Here is a 27,660-nt window from a genome sequence, read left to right on the forward strand (position 1 = left end):
CCTTTGAAATGATGTTTGATGTTTCATCAATGGGGGTTCGAAAGATATATGCATATGCATTCCATATACGCAGGTATACAGGGTATATGCAGAGCCTAAGGCCCTAACATTCCTGTACTCTGTCAAGCCCCTGTTAAGCTTCAAAAAAGAGAGGATCAATAAATGCAAATGAGCTTTTACGTGGCGACTGCAGCAGCGTGCTCATAATGTTCTCTGCTCTCTCGCATCTCCCTCTGCCCATTCCCAGCGCAGCAGCGTCGCCTGCGTCATAGCAAATTAACAGCAATTGGCTCATTCCATTTTGGCTGTGCTTTGAAACTTTCTCAGACTCCCTTTGTCTTGATGCAGCCCCACATCCATCCCATCCATGCCTCAATATATGGCCATTATGCTGGCAGTCGTCAGTGCCTTTCAGCAATAGCCTTATGCAATCCTATTGAGGCGTACTATCATTATTTCGAAAACACTATTACTACATGCCGCTCAAATTTCCCAGACAACAATCGTTGCCACAATTTTCCACAGTGAAAATGGAATGGAGAGCGGGGCTGCGGTGCAAAATAAAAGGATTACAGCAACTTCCACACTTTCAATTGTTTCTTTTTTGCCAATTCCCTATTGATTTCTATTCGCTTATATCTAGTAATAATGAAAATAAAATTAATTAAAAGTGTCACTAACGGCAAACAAGATTGCTAGTGATGTGCCACAGCACCCACTCGCGTCATCCCCCAATGAACAGGTGCAATCTTGTCTGAGTTGCACTTGAGGAGCCCACGTGTTGCGTTTAGACATGTGCATGGATTCAGGATTCAGGTGTTGATAATATGTGTCGTGTATGCTGGCGGTTCGAGAGGGTTCTCCCATCTCTAGTTGCGTTTGGAGCTTGAAGCTTGGAGCGAACCTGTTGCTTGTTGCCTGCCATTCGTCATGATTCGGCTCGTTTCGGGTTGTGCCGGACACCGCCCACACACCCCCACCCACACAGCCAGAAGCAACGACATGATACGTGGTTCGATGTTCTAACGTTCGGCTATAGGCGGTCGGTTGGTCGGTAGGTCGCGTAGCTAAGAGCGAGTTCGAGTTCCAATCAAGAAGTTCGATTAGCGGGACAGTTGGTGTTACGAGTGGGGTTCGCGCGGCGGCGGTGATCCAGAAAATTCCCCTAAAAAAGTTAAATATTTCATAACATTTGCATAATTATCTGTGAAGTGACGTAAAACGAAGTACAAGCTCCTCCAAAAGTTGTCCCAAAATGCCCCAAAAGAATTTAAATTTAAATAATATACAATCTAAATACCATAGCGGTGTGCAATGAATAAACAAACAAGCTCCTATGGAATTCATAGTTTCTTCAGTAACGTTACGAGACTTTTGACTATTATCAGCCCCGCGTATGCCTCAGAATGGCGTTTTGATAAGAGAACGTTTTGTTGTTATATTCTCCATTTCGCTTTTTGCCCAGTCAGGGTCGTATTAGTTCCAGAAGGGCAACTTAAATCACAATATTACTATAAATTAAAATAATATAAATTACAATAATAATATAAAATATTATTAAATTTAGTTGGGAAACATTTGCTGCAATATTTTCCAAGGTCTAAGCTGCTTAACAGATCGAGATTAGAGAATATTTCCTTCAGTGAGTCATGGTATCCAAGCTGTTCCAATAGATATGCCACTAGTTCACTGCTTTCTGTTTCTTTTTATACCCGATACTCAAAATGAGTATTGGGGTATATTAGATTTGTGGTAAAAGTGGATGTGTGTAACGTCCAGAAGGAATCGTTTCCGACCCCATAAAGTATATATATTCTTGATCAGCATCAATAGCCGAGTCGATTGAGCCATGTCTGTCTGTCCGTCTGTCCGTCCGTCCGTCTGTCCGTCCCCTTCAGCGCCTAGTGCTCAAAGACTATAAGAGCTAGAGCAACGATGTTTTGGATCCAGACTTCTGTGATATGTCACTGCTACAAAAATATTTCAAAACTTCGCCACGCCCACTTCCGCCCCCACAAAGGACGAAAATCTGTGGCATCCACATTTTTAAAGATACGATAAAACTAAAAACGCAGAATCGTAGAGGATGACTATATGTTCTAGAGTGTAAAATCTCAACCAGATCGTATAATTATTATAGCCAGAATCAAGAAAACAATTTCATTCTTTCTCGCTCTGTCTCTCTCTAACACACAGGTTTCATGGTCGGCTTTGCCAATTGCAAAATATGAGTTCAAGGATCTCAGAACCTATAAGAGCCAGAGCAACCAAATTTGGTATCCACACTCCTGTGATATCGGACCTTGACCGTTTCGTGTCCAAATTTCGCCACACCCCCTTCCGCCACCGCAAAGGACGAAAATCTGGGGCATCCACAAATCTCAGAGACTATTAAGGCTAGAGTAACCAAATTTGGTATCCGCACTTCTGTTAGATCTCACTATAAAACGTATATCTCAGAATTTCGCCCCACCCCCTTCCGCCCCCACAAAGGACGAAAATCTGTTGCATCCACAATATTGCAGATTCGAGAAAACTAAAAACGCAGAATCATAGATAATGACCATATCTATCAGACTTCTGAATCTGGATCAGATCGGATCATTATTATACCCAAAAGGAACAAATCAATTTGCACTGGCTACGCAGCGCCCGACGTCACGCTCAGACTGATTTTCTGTCTCTCTCGCACGCACTCTTTGTCGTGTCGTTTAATATTAGCGGCGTCTGCCGCAGGAGAGCCATACTGACTATGTATCGGGTATAACTGTAGAGTTGCGGTGTCCGCAGCAACTCACAACGTTCCCCCTCGTTAAATCTATGTTTAAAAGGGAACTAATCGAAGTTGTTTTTCCTATTCCTGTATATTGGCCCTGTTCTGTTTCGCACTTTCCTTTTTGTTTGGGGAATAGAATACAATAGAGTACGTGGAAATACGCGAGTCTAAACATTGGGAAACGATAGCAGACTGAGTAACAATGTTGTATGTTGTATGGGAGTGAAAACCATTGGAAAAGGCACCGCAGAGTCGCCTTCTTTTATGTGTGATAAACGGAAGAAGGTCAAGATATGAACTTGAAAGTGAAACGGAAAGAGCTGGAATTCCACCTTATCAGTAGCACAAATGGCTAATGTCTTTAATGATCTTTAAAAAGAGTTAAATCGTTGCCTCTTTTTTTCATAGAAAGCAATCAACCATCCAGCAATTATTCGTCTAGAATTCCAAATCGATCGGCAGCATTCTCTACGCGATCTCTTTCATTCGATGGAACTTTCCATTCAACAATTGAAACTTTCAGTTGTCATTGGATTCCGATTCCGATTCCGAGCAGGAATCCCAGATCGTTAGATCGAGAAAGTGTAACGGCCAGGAGGGAACTCTTTCTGGGTGAAATGACACTCAACTCGAATCGATTTCGACTAGAACTCCAATTTGCATAGCAATTATCTTGTGGCCTCCTGTTGTTCTACGGATTTTTGATGTTGTTTGCTTATCAAACGCTGACGACAATCTCGAGGCGATTTGCGTTTAATGAGAAAGCCAGGTGGCAAAGAGTAAAGAAAGGGTGGGGAAATGCTCGAGTGAGGAGAAAAAAAATTTTCTAGATAAACGGTAGATGGTAGATGGCAGACGGAGTTGGTGTTTGAGTTGGAGTCGTGTGAATAAATGTTTCCATCTTCCCCTCCGCCTCTCTCTTTTTGTATCTCCACCTCGCGGATCCCTAATTACCGTGAACTTGTCAGCTGCCTGTTAAACCGTGAGCCATAAAATGACCAAAGTGTGGTGGTAATCAGTAGAAACCCCTCACCTCACCCCACCCAACCGCTCGACCCGAGGGTGCGTCTTAGCGGGAAAACGAGTTGAATTATGTCCAGACTTATAAACCGAATACGCAGCATGATCCATCCATCCCAGCGCCAGGGGATAGGGACAGGGATAACGAGTCCGCCGATTCGGTTTCGGTGTCGGTGTCGATGTCCAGTGCCCCCCAGTCCGTTCGGAGGTTCCATTCCCTGCCCCGCCCCCTTCGCCGTCGCAGATGCAGTGGCAACTCCACGGCGAGACGGTCCAACAGCGGCCTCTGGGACCGAATGATGAGCAATGATTTTGGCACAAACGACGGCGATGATGGAACCCAGTACATTGATTCGGTAAATGGTTCCCGTTACGAGATATCCGGAGATGTGAGTGGGCCCCAAGAGTGTGTGTGTGTGTGTGTGGGTGACAAATCGGGATATTATCTATCTAGGATCTGTGGCCATGAATAACACAACATTCTAATCTGTAAAATATCGTGCCTCCCTTCCCTTCCGCAGGGCGAATACATCAAGCATCCCGTTCTGTACGAACTCAGTCTTAAATATGGATTCACAGAGAACCTGCCGGAGAGCTGTATGTCCATACGGCTCGAGGAGATCAAGGAGGCCATTCGCCGTGAGATCCGCAAGGAGCTGAAGATCAAAGAGGGCGCCGAGAAGCTGCGCGAGGTGGCCAAGGACCGGCGCTCCCGCAGCGATGTGGCGGTGCTCGTGAAGAAGAGCAAGAGCAAATTGGCGGAACTCAAGTCCGAGCTGCAGGAGCTGGAGAGTCAAATACTCCTAACGTCCGCCAACACGGCCGTCAACAGCAATGGACAAGGTAAGTTGTGCAACAGATGGACTACCCTCCCTCCTCTCCGCTTTATTTCTATTTCGAAAATCCATTAAAAACAAACTCTCCCACCCCCCAACCCCCCCACAAAGCCCAACAACTTTCCCAAAAGCCAATGGTCTTTCGTTCATAAACTGCTGCAGTTACACGAGAGAGCGACAGGCGGCAGTAAAACACACGCATTTCCATGCAACAAGTTTTTTTTCGTTGAGTAATACAAGTACAGTGTATTCCCAATAAAACGAACGAAGGAAGGGCGTACTCCAGGTGGGGCTACGGCAGGTAGTAACTGGAAATTCCAGTGGAAGTTTAGGGAAGTTCAGGTACTTAGCGCTGAAACTGGAATACTCGTTACTCGAGTCAAGCAACGAGATGAGCGTTGTCACGCACACGACATGTACGTAGTGTACATATGTTGTTTACGCCTTCTCGGTCCCAGGTCTCCAGTGTGTGCCTTCTCCGGCACTCTCTTTTGCAGCATTACAGCGAACCCACCCAAAAAACCTCAAGTACCCTTCCATTTGTAGAAAAAGACAAATAAAGACAAGTGTGGAAAGTGTCATAGCTCTTTTGGGGATGAGTTCATGCCGTCTTTTACGAGCCTTTGTCACGCACTCGCCACTTAAGCCACTCACCTGTTGGCCACTCTCTCTCTCTATCTCTCTCTCTCTCTTTCTCGTTGTCCTCCAGAAGTGTTCCATTCAGATATGATGCTCGTTTGTTACATACCCCTTCCATATTTCGCTAACAAGCGACACCGGAATGGTTATTTTTCTCTCTATTGTAGGTTTGAGCCAGCTATTGACACAACTGTCATGAAATGGTGCTGCCTCTGACTCGCTTTATTCGTGCTTTTGTCGGTTTTGCTTACAATTTCGAATGGAGACAGCTCGACATTCTATTTATCTGCTGTTTAGCTTCCGTGTTTTCGTGTTTCGCAGAAGCGAAAGAAGCTAAGAATGGAGCTGCAGCGGCATTGTGTGGCGCCGGAGTCGGGTGCTACATATGAAATGATTGACGGGTTTGGCAGCTTCTGCCACAGAGAGCTGCATAACTGCAAACGATTTAGAGCTGATTATGTGTGGCATAAGGCATAAATATCCACACATATGTACATTGAATGACATGCAGAGCAGAAGCCATGGCGCAAAAGTGACAGGAGAGAAAGGGAGGGGGCAAACAAGTCGGAAATTAAAGAAATCAACAAAGAAAAACTATCTTTCGTCGCCTCAGCAGTCATAAAATATTGAATAAAAAGTTATTCGAAATGCCAACGAAAAGGAAAAAATCCATGAAGGAAATACAACATTTGCAACAAAACAGAGGCTGTACCTCTGAGGACAGGAAACTCTCCGCTGTGATACGTTAGTAGCCGATGAAGAATTTTTGTGTATTGCGAGTGGCCCGAAAAAAGTCCCCTATTGGCGAGAATCGAGCGTTCATGTGGCGCGGCATGCACACGACATTTATGTTGTTTTGGTATTATTTTTGGACATTCTCTTTTCAAACATTGCTTCGTCTTGCGGGAGCATTGATTTGTAGATACATTTCATATCCATAGCCAATGCCTAGAGGCTGTACCTCTGAGGACAGGAAACTCTCCGCAGTGATACGTTAGTAGCCGATGAAGAATTTTTGTGTATTGCGAGTGGCCCGAAAAAAGTCCCCTATTGGCGAGAATCGAGCGTTCATGTGGCGCGTCATGCACACGACATTTATGTTTTTTTGGTATTATTTTTGGGCATTCTCTTTTCAAACATTGCTTCGTCTTGCGGGAGCATTGATTTGTAGATACATTTCATATCCATAGCCAATGCCTAGATTTTCTTTTTGCCAGAGATCTTAATGTGAAATAAGCCTTATCTAGTGGTTAAGATTGATAATTGATAGCCATATCTGAAGGGTGTGCAGGTATCATTGAAAGTGGAATATAAATGGGAGTGGAAGAGCCCCTTCTGAGGCTCCTTTCTCGTTTCTGAGGAAACTAATCCTCTTGTATTTGTCTTTTACAGAATCGATTAATGCCAACATCGATCCCAATGGCGGGATAATTATGGGCGGTGCCCTGGGGGGCGGTGGTGGCACCGGCGCACCCTCCACCGCCAACGACAAAGTCCTGACGTCGCTGGAAAAGCAGCTGCAGATCGAGATAAAGGTGAAGACGGGGGCGGAGAACATGATCCAGTCACTGGGCGCCGGCTGCGACAAGAAGCTGCTGGCGGAGGCCCACCAAATGCTGGCCGACTCGAAGGCCAAAATCGAGTTTCTGCGGCTGCGGATCATCAAGGTCAAACAGAATCGTGAGCAGGCCGATCGGCTGAAGGCCACGCGCCAGCTGATGGACGATGGCCAGCCCCAGAGCCTGGAGACGACGCTGGAGGAGCGCATCGAGGAGCTGCGTCATCGGCTGCGCATCGAGGCGGCCGTCGTGGACGGAGCCAAGAATGTCATACGAACTCTCCAGACGGCGAATCGAGCCCCAGATAAGAAGGCGCTGCAGGAGGTGAGTGCCTAGACCCCAGACCCCAGACCCCAGACCCCAAAGAAGGGGTAATCCTAGAGTTAATTAGATCTGGCCAGTGGCCAGGTAAGTGGAACGCGTCTCATATCTGCCTCTCTGAGACTCAGGTGTGTGCCATATGGCCACACGGCGTATGATTCATATACGTACGTATACGTGATTTCTGTCCACGGAACGAGAAGGAACGAGAAACGAGGCTAATTATGCGGCTGTTTCAGTCCGTCTTTCGTTCGTTTCGGTTTTCATTTTGTATCTTTTTTTTTAGTTTTGCCCGCTAACTGTCGTCTCATTAATTTAATGGACGTGGAATGTGTCGCATTTACTTGGTCGGCACCAAAAAACCGAATACGAAAATGATTTGGCAAGTGTGCCCCAGTGCCTGCCCTAATAATTTTCTATAGGGTATTCCGGGTGGGGATTTGTCGGATTTTATGTGCACTTTGTCGCCAGCAAAACAATACTCTATAATTCAGCAACATTCTCGGTTCTAGGATTTGGTTTCCCGAATAATTCTGAAGGAAAAGAGGTCCAGAAAAAACTCCTTTAAACAAGGCAATTGTTGCATTGAAAGATCCCTTTAAGATTTGAAAATTTCTTGGAATTAGAAAACTCTGCCCAAAGATTCGTTGAACAAATGTAGTTCCCAGGAATTTATTTGTTGGCCAAATGTATTCCTGGAATTCAGAGCAAGAGCATTCCGAGAGTCATTCGGAAAACTGTGCGACAATTTCCGTACGAGTGTTTTCCCAATTTCACAATCCAAGGAAAGACATACATATGCTGTTGTACACTTGTTCTTTTTCTTAATTTCGTGGATTGGCCAATTAGCTGTGCGCTGTGTTCGTTTCCTGGCTCGTGGCTCTCTGGGGACGCGACTCTCTGGGTGATTTAACTGTCGGCTGTAAGGGGGTTTCCCTCTCCACTTCCGCAACAGCTCGGATTCTGGCCTAAATATTATATTTGTGGTGAGATTCCCATAGCCGTTCTCATACTCGTATTTATTTGTTTTGCGGCTTGTTTGCGGCGACGACTGGCGACGCCTGTTGCATCTGTCGGCTGGAGTTGATCTGAAGAGGAAGTACAGTGCCAGTTCCATAAGGTCCCCCAACAGTGGAAAGATTACCACACTAGTTGGGCCTATGGCAGTGAAACGCACTGTACACTGATCCCCTTGTCAGAAAGATCCCCGTGTGTCAGAGAGATCCCCGTGTGTCAGAGAGATCCCCGTGTGTCAGAGAGATCCCCGTGTGTCAGAGAAATCCCCGTGTGTCAGAGAGATCCCCGTGTGTCAGAGAGATCCCCGTGTGTCGGGCAACAAATCTCGTCCGAGCGTGAGCAAAGTTCTTTGGCCAGCCGCAGAAAATGTCTACCGTTTCGTTTTTTTCTCTGGCGAATTTTCCCAAGAAGCTTTTCCGCTGCTGCGTTCAATTCAAGTTGTGTTGCCGTTGACGTTGCTGTTCCTGCCTCTGACGCTTCGTCCGATAGAGATTTTTGTATTCTTCTCCGCGCGTTCCTTGTTCCGTGTTCCTGCTCGTGTGTTCGAATGAATATGTAATAATGGAAGAGATCAAAGACAACTCCAAGGAAAATCAGACTCACACACACACACACATAAGACGAGGGGGAACGTTGTGAGTTGCAGCGGACACCGCAACTCTACAGTTATACCCGATACTAAGTCAGTATGGCTCTCCTCCGGCAGACGCCGCTAATATTCAACGACACGACAAAGAGTGCGTGCGAGAGAGACAGAAAATCAGTCTGAGCGTGACGTCGGGCGCTGCGTAGCCAGTGCAAATTGATTTGTTCCTTTTGGCTATAAAAATGATCTGATCTGATCCAGATTCAGCAATCTGATAGATTTTATGTGGAGATAATGTTTTTTATCCCCAATCGGCCGACTAATTATTTCGAATTAAATAAAACTCGGCGCAGAAATAAAATTACGATATGTTCTTTAATGCGTGACATCCAAATTGCAAGTGTGGCTTGCCTCCCCTTTACATTGCCGCTCCGATCGCTAAGCGCAGCTTCGCTCGGCCGACGTCGGTAGGCAGACGCAAAGCGGAGATAGCGAAGAGCGAGCTGGCAGAGAGCGTTTAGCAGGGCAAGCAAGCGCAAAGCTTTAACAAACAAATGAGTGACATAGACATAAGTAACAAACAAAATAAGCGGCTGAGGGCCAAGAATTAGGTGCTATTTGGCAAGCAGCTAATCGGCTGGGTTCTGCTCCGAACATTCACCCCCCGTTGGAAGGCAAAGGCTTTCAACAGATCCATCCTGAAGGGGCAGAACCGCTATTTCTCCAACGGCCCTCTTGAAGATGCTTGCTTGGGCGCAGCTGGCGGCTACGCTGGGATGATCGTCGAACGCAGCAATCGGCGCTTCTTTACGAAGGCGGCTTGTCGTGATTACGTCTTGATCATCGGGAACCTCTGTAATTGCATAGAATGGCAGGAAATTTGGCAATGTAGAAATTGTTGAAAGTTGAATTTCATTTATGTAGGTTTTTAATATATGGAAAAGTTCGCGCTGCAGTTCCTGATTCTCCGATCGCAGTTTTTCCACTTGCACCTGGCACTCGAGCAGCTGCTTCCTGCATTGCTGCTCTAAGTTTTGGTACTCCAGCGTTGTGGGTCGAAAATCGTCAATAGAGATGCACGAGGAATTTTCAAAAGCGGCTAAAGCTGCACGCTTATTCTCCGAGCTATCAATGCTTCCTGATACTATCCAACCAAGTTTAGTCTCCTGCAATGTTGGCAATTGGGCTGATAGTCGAATCTGTCCGACGCACATTAAATCGAAGAACAAACCAGAACCTATCAACAGATCGATACGTTGGGGCTTGGAGAAATTAGGATCAGCTAGTTTTAGATTATTCGGCATTGGCCAATCCTTTGCGTCTACGCCGAATTTAGGCTGCATTTCCGTAATTGAGTTGGTGACAATTGCAGCGAAGGAAGCTCGATAGCTTGCGTCCTGGGATTGTACAACTATATGTACAGACTTGCTCGAAGGTAGAATGGAATCTCCGATTCCAGAGATGTGAACATAAGACGAGCGATGATCCAACTGCAACTGATCAGCAAGTCTAGATGTTACAAAGTTTGCCTGTGATGCAGAATCCAAAATGGCACGACATGGGATAAGTGCTGTTACATGGACGAGGGCAATAGGTAGCAACACGTTCTGGCTAGGCTGAGATTTCTGGATCGAGGGGGAGGGCTAGAACACCCGCTTGCTAGAAGCACAGTCGCGGCCTCTTGCTGGATCGATTCCTCGGCCGGTGAAGAGGAAGATGAAGCACCAGTTCCCGATGGAATGTGGAGTAGCGTGTGATGTTTGGCCTGGCAATGCCTGCAAAGTCCTGACCTGCACCTCTGCAATTCATGGCCTTTGTTGAGGCAGTTCAAACACAAGCGGCTCTTCTTTGCTTCTTTGTATCGTTCAAACGCAGAGAGATTCAGGAATGCCTGACATCTAGATATGTAATGCTCGGAGGAATTGCAATGGTTACATATGGGGTTAGGATGGTCGTTACTGGAGGTGATATGGGTGACAGGATTGTCTTCTCCCACCTGTTGACTAGGACTTTGTGCCATGGCTGATCCCAAATTCTCCAGCATCCGACATCTCGCTTCCAAAAATGAGGCCATGCTTGACCACCGAGGCAATCCTGACGTCGGCAAGTTCTCTTCCCATTTCTCCTTTGTTTTGTGGTCCAGTTTCGTGCCTATGATGAAGATCAGCAACCCATCCGAAATCTCCTGCGGGGTCGCCAAGGTCTGAAGTGCACGCAAGTGCGAATTGATTTTGTCGCTGAGCGCGCAAAAGCCGATAGCTGAGCCCTTCTCCACCCCTTGCAGCCCGAAAATAGCCTTGACGTGTGCCTGAAAATGTAACAGTTTATTATCGAATCGCAACATTAGCAAATTCAACGCCTTGTCGTAATTCTCCTCAGAAAGTTCCAAAGAACGAATCGTATCCAGCGCAGCACCATCTAGACATCCACGAAGATATTGGAATTTTTCGATGATTGGTATACGATGGTCTTTGTGCACCATTGTCGAGAACATCGAGTGGAATTCTGGCCAATCCATGTAGTTCCCCCGAATCGCGGAAGCTGCAACTCGGGCATTCGAGAACGGCCTATACTATTATAGGTGAACAACGACGAATTCCCCCCGAGAGTACGCCGAGCCGTTGAATTGGCAACATTTACCGTGCGAGCAGCCATCAACTCCCGCGACAGCCTGGACCGAACCTTGACATAAACATTCGAAAAGTCCAGCCGGGCATCATGGGCTAACTGCACGAAATCCAGCCTTTCAAGGCTCGTTTGAGCGGCATCGAAATCCGCATTCATTCGCTCGATTTGCTCTAAGCGAGCTTGAAGTTCTGCCTCATCTAACTCGGCAAGCTCTTCCTTGGTGAGAAAGCGATCCATGGCCTTTAGTTGGCGCGCGATGGACTCGGCCTTGTGCTTGTAGAAATCTACATCACTCGGCATTGCTGCGTTCGCGACATTGGTAGGCTCAGGGGCTGCCATGTTGAGGTTTTAAAAGAGTCACTCAGCACGACCGAAAAAGACACCCTGTATACGTATAAACGTGGGAACCGAAAGCAAAGGGATTACAGCTAATGCCTTTAGCTGTGCGGCTGTGCGAGCTGTCCGATTCCGCTTTGTACTCCGCTTGTGTGTATTAGTGAGTTCGCTGCACTGCCTACCGCACTGCACTGACCGAATTGTCGCGACAGAGAAATTAATAGCCAGCAATGCGTGTATGTAGGTGTATGTAAGTGCTTTAACCGCCGAAAATTTGCTAGGGCTAACGAATGTCGACTGCGAATGATTATTAATTGACACTGCAACTCAGAGATCACGTCGGGGTCACCAAACATTATGTGGAGATAATGTTTTTTATCCCCAATCGGCCGACTAATTATTTCGAACTAAATAAAACTCGGCGCAGAAATAAAATTACGATATGTTCTTTAATGCGTGACATCCAAATTGCAAGTGTGGCTTGCCTGCCCTTTACATTGCCGCTCCGATCGCTAAGCGCAGCTTCGCTCGGCCGACGTCGGTAGGCAGACGCAAAGCGGAGATAGCGAAGAGCTAGCTGGCAGAGAGCGTTTAGCAGGGCAAGCAAGCGCAAAGCTTTAACAAACAAATGAGTGACATAGACATAAGTAACAAAATAAGCGGCTGAGGGCCAAGAATTAGGTGCTATTTGGCAAGCAGCTAATCGGCTGGGTTCTGCTCCGAACAATGATCATTATCTATGATTCTGCGTTTTTAGTTTTCTCGTATCCTCAATATTGTGGATGCAACAGATTTTCGTCCTTTTTGGAGGCGGAAGGGGGTGGGGCGAAATTTTGAGATATACGTTTTATAGTGAGATCTAACAGGAGTGCGGATACCAAATTTGGTTACTCTAGCCTTAATAGTCTCTGAGATTTGTGAATATCCCCAGATTTTCATCCTTTGCGGGGGCGGAAGGGGGTGTGGCGAAATTTTGAAACAAACTCGTCTCGGTCCGATATATTAGGAGTGTGGATACCAAATTTGGTTGCTCTAGCTTTTGTAGTCTCTGAGATCTAGGCGCTAATGTTTTACTCTAAGCAAAGCCGCCTATGCTACGTGTGTTAGAGAGAGACAGGGCGAGAAAAAATGAAATTGTTTTCTTGATGCTGGCTATAATAATAATACGATGATATTCAAATTCTGCAGTCTAAAAGATATGGTAATTCTCTACGATTCTGCGTTTTTGGTTTTCTCGTATCTTTAAAATTGTGGATGCCACAGATTTTCGTCCTTTCTGGGGGCGGAAGTGGGCGGGGCGAAGTTTTGAAATATTTTTGTAGCAGTGACATATCACAGAAGTCTGGATCCAAAACATCGTTGCTCTAGCTCTTATAGTCTTTGAGCACTAGGCGCTGAAGGGGACGGACAGACGGACAGACGGACGGACGGACAGACAGACAGGGCTCAATCGACTCGGCTATTGATGCTGATCAAGAATATATATACTTTATGGGGTCGGAAACGATTCCTTCTGGACGTTACACACATCCACTTTTACCACAAATGTAATATACCCCAATACTTATTTTGAGTATCGGGTATAAAAAACAAAAGAAATGGGAGCCGCAGCCGGGAGCCGACACTGTAGTATTCTCATATTAAATTAAATATAATATACACATTCACATAAAGTATTCATTATTTCGAATACCCACTGTACCGACGGTACTTAAAGAATAGACACTGTAACACTTTGTTGCAATTTTTACGTAACAATAAAGTCCCAGACATTCTGGGTGATCGTATTACGATTCACTCAAGAATGCCTCGAGCGACCCAAGTGCAGCGTCAGCATGTTCCCATGACTTGACGGCACTAATATACATGCATACACACATATATCTTCCCTTGCGCTCTCGCTGCCAACAGCGCTGAGCATGTTCACACATATACATACTAACATATAAGAGATAAGAACACATAGTTCTGCCGCTCCGCTGCCGGCGTCACTGGCAGCGCAGCTCCGCGGCTTTTGGCTTATGAAAGCCAAAACACAATTGTTAAATTTAATCAACAAGAACCAACAAATCAGATCGGAGGGATAACTCCCGAAAGATCAAAATAAAGAAATACACATATATTTTTACAAAGAATTATACTTCTTTCCACATGGCGACCGTGACAGGACCCTTTGTGAAAAATAAATTAGTGAAAAATTAAAAATACGCAACCGGAAGGAGCACACGCCAATAACCATTCTTTAACGACAATGGAACAATTAACCAATAAACAATTAAAATTAAAAGTGAGTTAAAAGTGCGACAAAAGAAAACGGAAGAAGATAAAGACCTCAAAAGGCACCGACAACGCTACAAAGAGCGTGTGTCACTAGAAGCACCTGTGCGATGACCAGCACCGGCACCGCCTGAGCTCATAGGCCTAAAAGAAGAAAATAAACTACAAACATAACATACAAATATATAACTTGACCTGTGCGATGACCGGCACCGGCACCGCCTGAGCCCATAGGCCCATGGAAAAGGAACCAATGAAAAATGCTGTTCCTATTGAACAAAGGGACGCACCGACGCTGAAAGAGGCGCTTGAGGTGTGTCCAGCTGATGGACCACGCCCACTCACAATAGCTGAGTACAGGGCAAGACACGAAAAAAGGCCAAGGAAGAAAACAAAGAGGGGCGGCCGGATCAAACGGCTGCTTCAACAACGACATCTGGAGCGGGACATGGAAAAAACCTACACAAATGAAGAGGACCGACAACGCTGCCAAGAGCGCATCAAGGAAATTAATAAACAACTTCGCCAATAAAAGAGCGAAGTAACGCAAATGAGCTGCAGAAATGCCATGCCTCATTGCCAATAATTATAATTTTCTAACTCAAGTTGAAGCACCCTTAAAGTGCAACTTGAAAATACTAACCTCCGTTAGGCTATTACTAAAACCATGTGATCGATGTTGAATTATATAATGAAAAACCTGTAAATCGATCACATGTCCCTTAACATTTTTTTTTTCCTTCCTCCATTTTGGTCAAATATTAAAAAAAAGAAAATATATATATAAAACGAGGGGGAACGTTGTGAGTTGCTGCGGAGACCGCAACTCTACAGTTATACCCGATACTAAGTCAGTATGGCTCTCCTTCGGCAGACGCCGCTAATATTAAACGATTCGACAAAGAGTGCGTGCGAGAGACAGAAAATCAGTCTGAGCGTGACGTCGGGCGCTGCGTAGCCAGTGCAAATTGATTTGTTCCTTTTGGCTATACAAACGATCTGATATCCGAGGTCCGATATCACAGGAGTGTGGATACCAAATTTGGTTGCTCTGGCTCTTATAGGTTCTGAGATCCTTGAACTCATATTTTGCAATTGGCAAAACCGACCATGAAACCTGTGTGTTAAGAGAGAGACAGAGCGAGAAAGAATGAAATTGTTTTCTTGATTCTGGCTATAATAATTATACGATCTGAGATTTTACACTCTAGAACATATAGTCATCCTCTACGATTATGCGTTTTTGGTTTTCTCGTATCTTTAAAATTGTGGATGCCACAGATTTTCGTCCTTTGTGGGGGGCGGGGCGGGGCGAAGTTTTGAAATATTTTTGTAGCAGTGACATATCACAGAAGTCTGGATCAAAAACAACGTTGCTCTAGCTCTTATAGTCTTTGAGCAATAGCCGCTGAAGGGGACGGACAGACGGACGGACGGACAGACAGACAGGGCTCAATCGACTCGGCTATTGATGCTGATCAAGAATATGTATACTTTATGGGGTTGGAAACGATTCCTTCTGGACGTTACACACATCCACTTTTACCACAAATCTAATATACCCCAATACTCATTTTGAGTATCGGGTATAAAAAAAATATATATATTGTTAGATTGTTTAGTATTGTTAGATTGTTTAGTATTATAACTCTACAATTGTATTTACTATTAACGTTGTACGAAATATCGTAAGTATCGATATGAATTATCATCCGATAGTTCTAGTTCTGCGAACTAGAACTATGAGAGAACGAGTGATCGGAGCTGGGGTTCAATGAACACTTTTGGCGGTATCGACAAGACGAGGAGGTTGAAAAGAATTAAGTAAAAATAAAATCATAAAAAGCACGAAACATCCGTGGACCTTTTGCGCCAATAACTTCAGAAGTGGGATCATAGCCCTTTAAAGTATCTGCCTACATAAGTATTTGTCTACTGGCATCCCCGACAACGAGTATTTTCCACATTTTATAAATGGCCGAGGAAACCATGGCAAACATTGACAAAGAAAAAATTGTAGAGTGGTTGCTGGAGAAGGAGATCATTTTTCCAGCCAGCGCAACACTAAGGCAACTTCGTAAGCTTGCCATAAGTGGTGGAATGGACGAAGTTTCTGAAAGTCCGGTGAATAAATCGGATATTGAATCGGATGGAAAAGTGTCTGAAAATGAGCAGATCGACGATATGAAAGAAGAAGAATTACTTGACGCCGCAATAAGGGTGGCTGAGGAAAAGAAGAAACTGGCTGCTTTAATGGTAATGGACAACTATATGACCGATGACATCCGAATGGTCAAGCAACTTATTGCCCCTTTTTCTGCCAGTGAAAATGATGAAGCCTCTGAATGGGTCTTGAATTTTGAACGGATTTGCGGAGGCGTGAACGAAAGCAACAATTTTAAGCTTCGTTGTGTGCGCATGTTGATGAAGGCGGGAACAGAGGCGGACTTGTTCCTGCGTGTCGACAAATCAAAGACTTACGACGAGTTTAAGGGAAACTTCCTAAAAACTTTTGGCCGCAGCAATTCAACTGCCGACGTGGTACTTCTGTTGAAGGAAACCTTTTTCAACCCGGAGAAAAACTCCGTAATGGGATATATTCTTCGCATGGAAGAAATTGCTATGCGTGCCGACATCGAAGAGAAATTGACAGTGCAGTTCATCGTTGATGGTTTTCGTGATCGATCTTCCAGTATCGCCTTATTGTATTCAGCGTCGACCATCGGAAAACTTAAGGAGCTAGCTCGACAATACGAGGCTTTGAGGAAGATGGCACTGGGATGACCGCTTCCGGAAATGACCGGAGCCAGGTGCGCTGCTATAATTGTTCAGCACATGGCCATTATGCTTCATCGTGTCCCGCACCTAAGCGGGAGAAGGGATCGTGTTTCCAGTGTGGATCCATGCCGCACCAGGTGAAGGATTGCCAACAGAAGCCTATGCCAACCCAGCGATCCGTGGGTACAGCCAGCAACCCGCCAATGGACGACAGAGAGGAGAACAATATTTTTGTTCCTATTGTTAATCAGGTAGGGGTATATTTTTACACTGATATAAAACGCAGGTATCAAATTAAATTTCTTTCTGGCATGTTGGACACCGGACACCCCTTCTGGGGCGCAGTTTCCTTGAAAATTATGGAATAAAATTTATTTTTGAAAATGAAATTGAAAATGTAAAGCGAGTTACGCAAAGCAATATGGTCTCAATTGAAAATAGAGTATTGGTAAACAGTGACTTAGATGAAAATAGGGTATTAGTGAACAGTGACTTAGATGAAAATAGAGTATTAGTGAACAGTGACTTAGATGAAAATAGAGTATTAGTGAACAGTGACTTAGATGAAAATAGAGTGTTAGTGAACAGTGACTTAGATAAAAATAGAGTATTAGTGAACATTGAGAGTGACCAAATTGAAAATGTAGTATTGACAAATAGAGATAGTGAGATGATGTTATCAGATATCAATAAGAATGGATTATTAAAGGATGAAAATTATGAGAATAAGATTAGTGACCAATTGAATTGTAATAACATTGACCTTTTATTGAAAGATAACGAGCAAAAGCATATGGCAAGTGAATCATTAGAAAGAACCGACATAGATATACCGTATATATATATAGTATAATAACAAAATAATAAATAGTAAATAGTAAATAGTAAATAACAAAAGAAGAGGACAGCTATAATATCGACCCAAAGCGAACTGATAAAGAACGTAGTAAATTCATGGAATTGATAAAACTTAACTATTCAGACTTAACTAACATTCCAGCAATTCAACATAACTACGAAATGAATCTCAAACTTAAATCAGAAGAAGCTGTACGCACTGTTCCGAGAAGACTTTCATATCAGGAGAAAAAAGAAGTAGATACCCAAATAGATGAACTATTGAAAAAAGGCTTCATAAGAGAAAGTAAATCGCCTTACAGCTCTGCAATAGTATTAGTTAAGAAAAAATCAGGAAAAAAAAGAATGTGTGTAGATTACAAACAGCTTAATAAGATTTGCATTCGTGATGGATATCCATTGCCACTAATAGACGACTGCTTAGAGAGATTAGAAGGGAACACAATTTTTACACTTTTAGATTTGAAACACAGTTATCACCAAGTAAAAGTAGCAGAGAGTTCGGTGCAGTATACAGCATTTGTCATACCTAGCGGACAATATGAATACACAAGAATGCCTTTTGGACTTATGAATGCACCAGCAGTATTTATGAGATTTATTAATTTCATTTTACAACCATTAATTCGCGAGGGTAATGTAGTAGTTTATATGGACGATATCGCTATAGGTTCCAAGTCGTTGAACGAACATCTATAACAGTAGGTAGAGTTTTAAGAATTCTCGCAGAATATCGACTAGAAATTAAGGTTAGTAAATGTCAATTTGGTTATGAAAGTATTGAGTTCTTGGGATATAAGGGAATAAGCCCAAACTGTGAACACACAGCAACCATTAAGCATCTGCCATTGCCAAAAGATCGCCATGAAATGCAAAAGGTTTTGGGATTATTCTCTTATTTTAGGCGTTTCATCCCTGCTTACTCAAGAATAGCAAAACCATTACAAGAACTTACAAAACCTGGAACTTGTTGGACAGAATTTCGCTGCCGTTGCAAGGGAAGTTCTTGTACCGAAAAGTAAAAACTCAACCATTCATATGTAAGGTTTATTTGTGACTAATAAATGCTCTGCTCGCAGGCAGATAGAGACCGAACGAAAGGGAGAACAAAAAGGGAGATAAGAGAACGTCGCTTCGTTACGTCTCTCACTCATACATACGTCTACATACTCATATGTCTGTCAATACATGCGTGCATTGCTAGAGATGGTCATTCTTCAACACCCTTCCTCAATGCGTGCATGCTTCCATTTAACTCAATTTAAACTTAACAATTTTGTAAATTCGACATGCTTTCTCTTAGGGAGATTCTTGGTCAAGATATCTGCAATCATATCTGTTGTACTAGCATACTTTAACTTAACTTGACCTTCTTCTACAATCTGTCGTACAAAGTGATATCTAATATCAATATGCTTGGTCCTTGAGTGATGCACTGGGTTCCTAGCCAGCTCTTGTGCGCTCAGATTATCGCCATATAAGGTAGTTGAGGTAGCTTCATCTCCACAGCCAATTTCAATGATTAAGCGACGTAAGAATATGGACTCCTTACCCGCAGCCGACAGTGCCATGTATTCTGCCTCCGTGCTGCTAAGTGCCACGCTGCGTTGTTTCTCAGATCGCCAAGAAATTGGGCCACCTGCCAAAAAATAAACATAGCCCGTATACGACTTCCGGTTAGTTCGATCGCCGCCCCAATCCGCATCCACATATCCAGTAAGTGGCTGGTGACACCCTTTGTAGTGTAGTTTGAAGTTCATCGTCGCTGCCAAGTACCTCAGAACGTGCTTCACACCAGCCAGATGCTCTGCGTGCGGATCTTTGTTCCTCTGGGCCAACTTTGCAACTGAATGCAAAATGTCCGGTCTGGTTGTGAGTGCCAGCCACATCAGCTCACCAATCATGGATTGATACATGACAGGATCAACCTTTTGACACTGCTCATTAGTACAATCCACCTGGAACCCCGCATCCAACGGAGTAGCCACTGGTCTACATTTGTCCATGTCGTGAGCTTGCAATAGTTCCTTGATGTATTGCGAGTGGCCTATGGTGATAGGCCCAAGCTCACCTTCACGGTGTACCTCCATGCTTAAGAACAGCTCTGGAACAACTTTGTCGATACATTCGAACGCATTTGAAATAGCCGATTTGATACCGAGCATGTCCTCTTTGGACTGACATGCTATAAGTAAATCGTCAACATATACCAAGATTAACGATAAGTTACCTTTCCCTCTCTGCTGGTAGAGGCACGGCTCGTTGTCACAGGAAACAAAACCCAGATTAGTCAGGACGCCATTCAGCTTCGAATTCCATTCCCTTCCTGACTGCTTCAATCCATATATTGCCTTTTTAAGCAGCATAGCCTTCGCTGGATAAGCTCGATCAATGTACCCTTGTGGTTGCTTCATGTACACCGTATCGCTCAGGTCACTGTTGAGGTATGCCGTACATACATCCATTTGGTTGACATATAATTTCAATTCTGCTGCTAGCGCAAGAATAAATCGCACGCTCTCCAGTCTGCAGACTGGAGAAAATGTTTCCGCATAGTTTATGCCGTACTGCTGGGAGCAACCTTTTGCCACCAGCCGCGCCTTGAAACGTTCGATTTGACCATCTTTGTCGCGTTTCAGGCTATATACCCATTTGCATCCAACTGCTCGTTGTCCTGCCGGTAAGTCTGCCAACTGCCATGTCTCGTTTGCCATTAATGCCTCATATTCGCGTTGCATCGCTTCGGACCAATGTGATGCATGAATACTGATCAACGCCTCCTCGTAGGATACTGGAATCATTACGTCGCTGGCAACCAGAGCACCAAGAATGTTGTACTCCTTTCTCGGACGGCCAGGTTTGCCGGTCCGAATCAGCCTTGGTCTGCCAGGTCCAACGCGAGGAGCTGGCTCATCTGACTCAACCTTTTCTGTTGCGCTCTCGTACCCATCAGTACCGCTGCTACTGGGATTCTCCCCGTCAACGCTTGCACCATGGCTGCTGTCTCCACCGCTGCTGTCAATGTCATCAGTATCGCCGCCTGACTGCATGCTAACTGCTGCCTTCGGAAGTTCGATTGTGACTGTATCCTTGTCGTCTTGGATCTCGTCAAAGAGAACATCTCGCCTCTCAATCACCTGATGAGACACAAGGTCATACAGTCGATAGCCCTTAGCCGCTACTGAATATCCAATCATGCGATATTCTTTGCCTTTTGGTTGAAGTTTACTCTTCCTTGGACCCTTGTCCAAAGCTACTGCAACGGAGCCAAAAACCTTTAGATTTAGAACCAACAAAAGGTTTCTTACCAGTCCACGCTTCCATAGGCGTCATACTGGTCAGCGCCCTGGTCGGTGATCGATTCCGTACATACACAGCTGCGTTGACTGCCTCAGCCCACAAGGATTCGCCTAATCCTGACTGGACCAGCATACATCTTGACATTTCCACCATAGTGCGGTTTGCCCTCTCAGCAACGCCGTTTTGCTGTGGAGTGTACGCCACTGTCAGCTGCCTCTCAATCCCATTAGTTTTCAGAAATTCATCAAACGATTTGTTGACAAATTCACCGCCATTGTCGCTCAGGATACATTTGAGACTTTTTCCCGTTTGCCGTTCAAGCAGGGTTTTGAACTCGACGAACTTCTGGAAGACTTCATCCTTTGTCCGCAGGAAATACACAAATATACGCCTTGATTTGTCATCGATGAAGGTTAGAAAATACTTTGATCCAGCAAGCGACTGTGTGCCAAAGGGCCCGCACACATCTGCATGAACTAGTTCCAATATATCTTGAGCTCTACTGGTGGTTGCAACAGGAAATGGTTGCGCATGAATCTTGCTGACCATACATGTTTTGCAATTCATATTTGCCGGGAAAACCATATTTTCAATGCCGCGCACCATTCCTTTGCTGATCAAATCTTTCATACTACTGATGTTCAAGTGGCCGTACCGTTTATGCCACAGGGCACCATCAGCCTTAACCGCCGCAAAACAGTTGTTTTGTTTTCCACGAAACATATACAAGTTTCTGTTCGCCTTTACAATGCATTCGCCATTTTGGATAACTCGTGCATATTCTTGTCCAAAAGTGACGAAACATTTATTCTGCACAGCGCTGCTCACCGAGAAATAATTTCCATTCATTTCGGGCACATAGAGAACATTCTTTAACAGCAGCGTGCATATCTCTGTCTTCAGCTCTACTTCCCCTTTTCCTTCAGCTTTTAGGAAACCGGAGTCAGCCAGACCAATCATTTCTGTGTGTTTCTCGAACTTTGTGAATAACTGTTTCTCACAACACATGTGGCTTGTGGCACCACTATCCAAACACCACATACTCTTTTTCAAATTATCTGCGTCCAACGAATTTAATAGACTACCTTGCTTGTTCTCCACTCTTGCTGCTCTTTCCACATTTGCGCTCTCCTTCTTACACTGAGCCTTCATATGCCCGCGCTCACCACACTTGAAACATATCATTGTATTGTTTCTCTTCGTTTGCGCTCTGTGCGCGGCCGGCTTATGTACTGCGGTATATGCCTTTGCGTATTCCTTTTGATCTTCTGTGTTTCCCTTTCGTTCGCCTTCTTCCTTCAGTTTTACGCATAGAACATCGAAAGTCGGCAGACTGTCGCGCGTCTCTATGGCGACAACGAAATTTTCGAATTGTTCTGGAAGACTTGACAACAAAACAATTGAGCGCAGTTCATCATTTAGCTCGATTCCTACTGACCCAAGGCCATCAAGAATATCCACGAACTCATTAATGCAGCTTGAAATGCTTTGCCTTTGGTCCATGCGCTTGCTTAGCAATTTCTTGTACAGTTGAACCTTTCGTACAGGTCCACTTGGTTGATGAACACTCTTTAATTAGTTCCATGCTTCGGACGACTTACTGCAATTTTTAATGTATCCCAACTGTGAAGTTTTCACACTCAATGTGATCATGGCCAGCGCCTTTTCATCCTTGGCCTGCAATTCACACCTTCGGGAACATTCGTTGGTAGCAGGTCACCAGATGCCACACTCCACAATTCAGCGTGCACCAACACAGACCGCATTTGAATACACCAGGAGTCATAATTTCCCTCCTCTAATTTGTCTATTTGATACATCCCGCTCATTGCTGATTATCGTTTAGTCTCTGAGTCACACCGATGTTAATAGTTCGTAACTAAAACAATCACTTTACTTTTAATTTACAAAATCCGAACCTGGGCCCATAACCTGTTGGACAGAATTTCGCTGCCGTTGCAAGGGAAGTTCTTGTACCGAAAAGTAAAAACGCAACCATTCATATGTAAGGTTTATTTGTGACTAATAAATGCTCTGCTCGCAGGCAGATAGAGACCGAACGAAAGGGAGAACAAAAAGGGAGATAAGAGAACGTCGCTTCGTTACGTCTCTCACTCATACATACGTCTACATACTCATATGTCTGTCAATACATGCGTGCATTGCTAGAGATGGTCATTCTTCAACAGAACTAAGTTTGAGCTTCAAGACAAATGCATACAAATTTTTGAATATCTTCGAGAAAAACTGATTTCGTCACCAGTATTAGCTCTGTATAATCCAAATCGAGAAACAGAATTGCATTGTGATGCAAGTAGTGAAGGCTTTGGTGGAATTTTGTTGCAGAAACAAGATGACAATAAGTTTCACCCAACAGCATATTTTTCACAGAGAGCGACAAAACTAGAGGCAAGATACGAAAGTTTCAAACTGGAAACGTTAGCTGTGATCTATTCATTGAGGAAATTTCGAATTTATTTAGAAGGGATTCCGTTTAGAATTATAACAGATTGTAACTCAGTAGTTTTATGTTTAGGAAAGGGACGTCTTCATTCAAATATCGCCAGATGGGCCATAGAGCTAGCAAATTATAATTACACTTTAAAACATCGTAGTGGAAAATATATGTCCCATGTGGACACCTTAAGTAGATATCCTTCAGCGCTTAATCAAGATTTTGAATATGAACCAATAGTGACAATTCATGAAAGTGTTAACAAAGACCGAATAGTTTCCGTGATTCAGTGCGACGACATTAATCTTCAGCTTCAGATAACACAAAACAGGGACAACCATATAGGAAAATTAAAAGAACAATTGGAGCATGGACCTGTTAAGAAATTTTCATTGAGCGACGGAATTGTTTATAAAATAGGTGAGAACGACGTTGAGCTGTTTTATGTCCCAGCTGAAATGGAAACGCAAATAATCAGAAGAGTTCACGAAAACTTATGTCACTTAGGAACCGAGAAATGTATGAAAGAAATCTTAAGACATTATTGGTTCCCGAATATGAGATCTAAAATCGATTTGTTTATAGGAAATTGTTTAAATTGTATCATGTTTTCAGTCCCCACACATGCGAATAATCGAACACTTCAAAATATTCCTAAGCGACCAGTCCCATTCGACACCTTACACGTAGACCATTTTGGACCACTTCCCGCTGTTATATCAAAGAAGAAGCATGTATTAGTTATCATTGACGCCTTTACGAAATTTGTAAAATTGTTTTCTGTAAATACGACAAGCACTAAAGAAGTCAACACATGTTTTTCAAAGTATTTTCAATTTTATAGTCGTCCACGTAGAATTATCAGCGATAGAGGAACGTGTTTTACATCATTAGAATTTAGAAAATTTTTGCTAGAAAAAAATATAGAACACGTGAAAGTGGCAACTGCCACACCCCAAGCGAATGGTCAGGTAGAACGGGTTAACAGAACTATGAAAGCTATGCTCGCCAAAATAACTGAGCCAATAAATCACGAAGATTGGAGCAAACTTTTAATAAAGGCTGAATATGCAATTAATAACTCAGTCCATTCGACCACGAAAGAATGGCCTTCAGTGTTGTTATTCGGAGTCCAACAGAGGGGTTGTAATATTGACGCGTTAACAGAATACTTAGATGATAAACAAGACCGAACTCAAAGCAATTTAGAATCAGTACGTAAGAAATCTTTGGATAAAATCGAGCATTGTCAGCAGAAGAGTGAAGAGTATTTTGAAAGGAATCACAAAAATCATATTGAGTTCTTGGAAGGCGATTTCGTTGTAATGAGAAACATTGACACCACAATAGGTACAAATAAAAAATTTGTTCCGAAGTACAGGGGTCCGTACATCATCGGAAAGGTATTGCCGAACGACAGATATGTGTTAAAGGACATTGAAAACTGCCAAGTAAGTCAAATCCCGTATGAGGGCATTATAGAGGCATGCCGATTAAGGAAATGGGCAGATTGGCGTAATCAGTGTGAAAGTGACTGCTACTTAAATAGTTAACAATTTATATATATACACATTAAATTAAAATTACTCTTAATTACATATTTACGATCGAGGGCGATCTAATTGTCAGGATGGCCGAGCTGTTAGATTGTTTAGTATTGTTAGATTGTTTAGTATTATAAATCTACAATTGTATTTACTATTAACGTTGTACGAAATATCGTAAGTATCGATATGAATTATCATCCGATATGAGAGAACGAGTGATCGGAGCTGGGGTTCAATGAACACTTTTGGCGGTATCGACAAGACGAGGAGGTTGAAAAGAATTAAGTAAAAATAAAATCATAAAAAGCACGAAACATCCGTGGACCTTTTGCGCCAATAATATATATTGATAAAATTTTAAAGAGTATAGAAAAAAAAGAAAGGGTATATAGATATGTATATAAATAGAATAAACGAATATCAGATAATTTAAAAAAAAAAAAAAACTTTGTAGAAACCAATTTTTGAGAGAAAATCATCACAATGGGTTGGTTCGGTTCTGACAATAGTCAGACCAAAGACAATACGGCCAATGTGGTCAATAATGTCAAAATAATAGACCACAGGGATGATCTCAATGCACTCTGTTTATTACTTCTGATTTTAACCATTGTCAGTGTTTTACAATTCCTTTTAACATTGTATGTAAAACATAATAAGATAATTAAAAAGAGATATATGAGTAGGGCAAGTAATTTAGATAGAGTTTAAAAAAATTGGTCTTAATGACCCCTAGGAACATAATAGAGCTCGAATACATGTACATGGGTACATTTCAGGTAGAATTCCCGCCTTTAATATACTGTTACAAAGCCAAAATAAAATGTCTTGTAGAACTGCAGCAGCCATTAGGGCTACCCACGATAACAATGAAAATTTCGAATATAGAGCTAAAGCAATCTTAGCCGTATTCCCCAATCCAATTAGCATATACGAGTTCGAATACTCATATATGAACGAATATAATTTACCTTTTATACCACTAATTCATTGTGATGCCACACAAAAGGGTATCGTATTATCAACCATACCCGGCATCCTCGTAAACAGCCAAATAATAGAAAATGAATTTCTAGGAAGAATTGTGGTTGCTAATGTTAGATTGTCTTCAAATCGGAATGGACAACGTTAAAAAACACATATGGACTGGCTTACGATCTGCGATAAAGTTTGCACTCTAAGAGCAGAATTCGATCAGTCATATAAATGCTTAACGCAGAACAGACCTACTCAAAATAGTACGGTCATTAAACATACAACTAATTTGGTAAACAAATATAATGAGGTCAGAGAAATTTTTCTAGAGAACAAACAAAGACTTACTGATATACATTGGTTTCAAGCTACAGACATTTTCAAACGTCTAAGGGAACGATTAGTATTCGTTAGAGAAAAACTCAATCTAGACATACACATACCAAATCTTCTAAACACAGCTGCGACATATATACCAGCTGTAGAATCGGAATCAAGGCCAATAAGTCCCAGGCCCCCGAATGTAAAAAATATTATCATCATATCGGAAGACGATTCTCGATCAAATAGATCGAACCATCCCGTAAACGACGACAAACCGTCGACTAGTTCAGCAAACAGCGTGGTTGGGCAAGAACCAACCACAATGGCAGACAAAACAATTGCCCATATATCAAAGATATTTCGCACGCCATTCCGGAATTTAATGGACAAAAACTCCATTTACAAAGATTCATTACGGCAGTCAAATTGGTCAATCTAACGAAAGGACCATACGAAAATTTAGCTATAGAAGTAAATAAATCAAAAGTAATAGGAACTACATTGTATAAAATACAAGATGAAACCACCATTAACGCAATAATAAAGAAATTGCAAGACACTATTGTCGGTGAGTCATCAGATGTTATAAAGGCTAAAATGGCAAAAGTATGCCAAAAAGGCAAAACAGCCGCCCAATTCACAACAGAGATTGATGATATGAGAAAACTTCTAGAAGCATCAATGTATGAGATGAGGGTCTGCCAGCGGAACAGGCTGATAAGTTCATCTGCAAAGAGGCCATTAGTACAATGGTTAAAATTTGCGAGCACGGCAGACTAAAAACAATACTAGAAGCAGGCACATTCCCAACAATGAATGATGCCGTAACAAAATATATACAGTGTAGTACAGAGATGACTGGTAGTGCAAGTTCAATATTGTACACCAGACAAGGACAAGTCTACCGCGGTAGTAACTTTCGAGGTAACTATCGTGGTAGAGGAAATGGTCGTGGTTACAACCACAACCATATTTACAACAATAATTATAATAACAATAGAGGTCGTGGTGGCTATAGGGGAAATAACCGTAATAACGGTGGAACCTATAACAACCAAAGATACAATAGCAATGGAAACACACGACAGAACAATGTTCGTGTTACCCAGACAGCTTCGGGAAACTCCCAAGATCCTTTAGATACACAAAATTAAAAAATCCAGCGGTTCACACAATCAACCTCAATCTCAATATATTCGTGGCATTCCTCAATTCTAAAACAGGAAAACAACTTACATTCCTTATAGATACAGGTGCCAATATATCACTATTAAAAGAAAATTCAGATGTCTTTAACGACATTCAAACAAAAAATACAATAGATATTCAAGGAATAGGGGAAGGTATAATAAAATCCCAAGGCCTTGCCCTAATAGAGCTACATACAGATAAGTACATAATTCCACACAATTTCCATTTAGTTAATCA

General features: G+C 43.0%; 2 pseudogenes; both read left to right on the top strand.

Annotated features, from left to right (window-relative positions):
* Positions 1-3,960: 3,960 nt before the first annotated feature.
* The window catches only part of LOC117194192, a 50,736-nt pseudogene continuing 27,036 nt past the window's right edge, over positions 3,961-27,660 (top strand).
* The window catches only part of LOC117185848, a 39,107-nt pseudogene continuing 18,516 nt past the window's right edge, over positions 7,070-27,660 (top strand).

Source organism: Drosophila miranda (assembly GCF_003369915.1).
Source record: "Drosophila miranda strain MSH22 chromosome Y unlocalized genomic scaffold, D.miranda_PacBio2.1 Contig_Y2_pilon, whole genome shotgun sequence".
In the NCBI taxonomy this organism is placed as follows: domain Eukaryota; kingdom Metazoa; phylum Arthropoda; class Insecta; order Diptera; family Drosophilidae; genus Drosophila; species Drosophila miranda.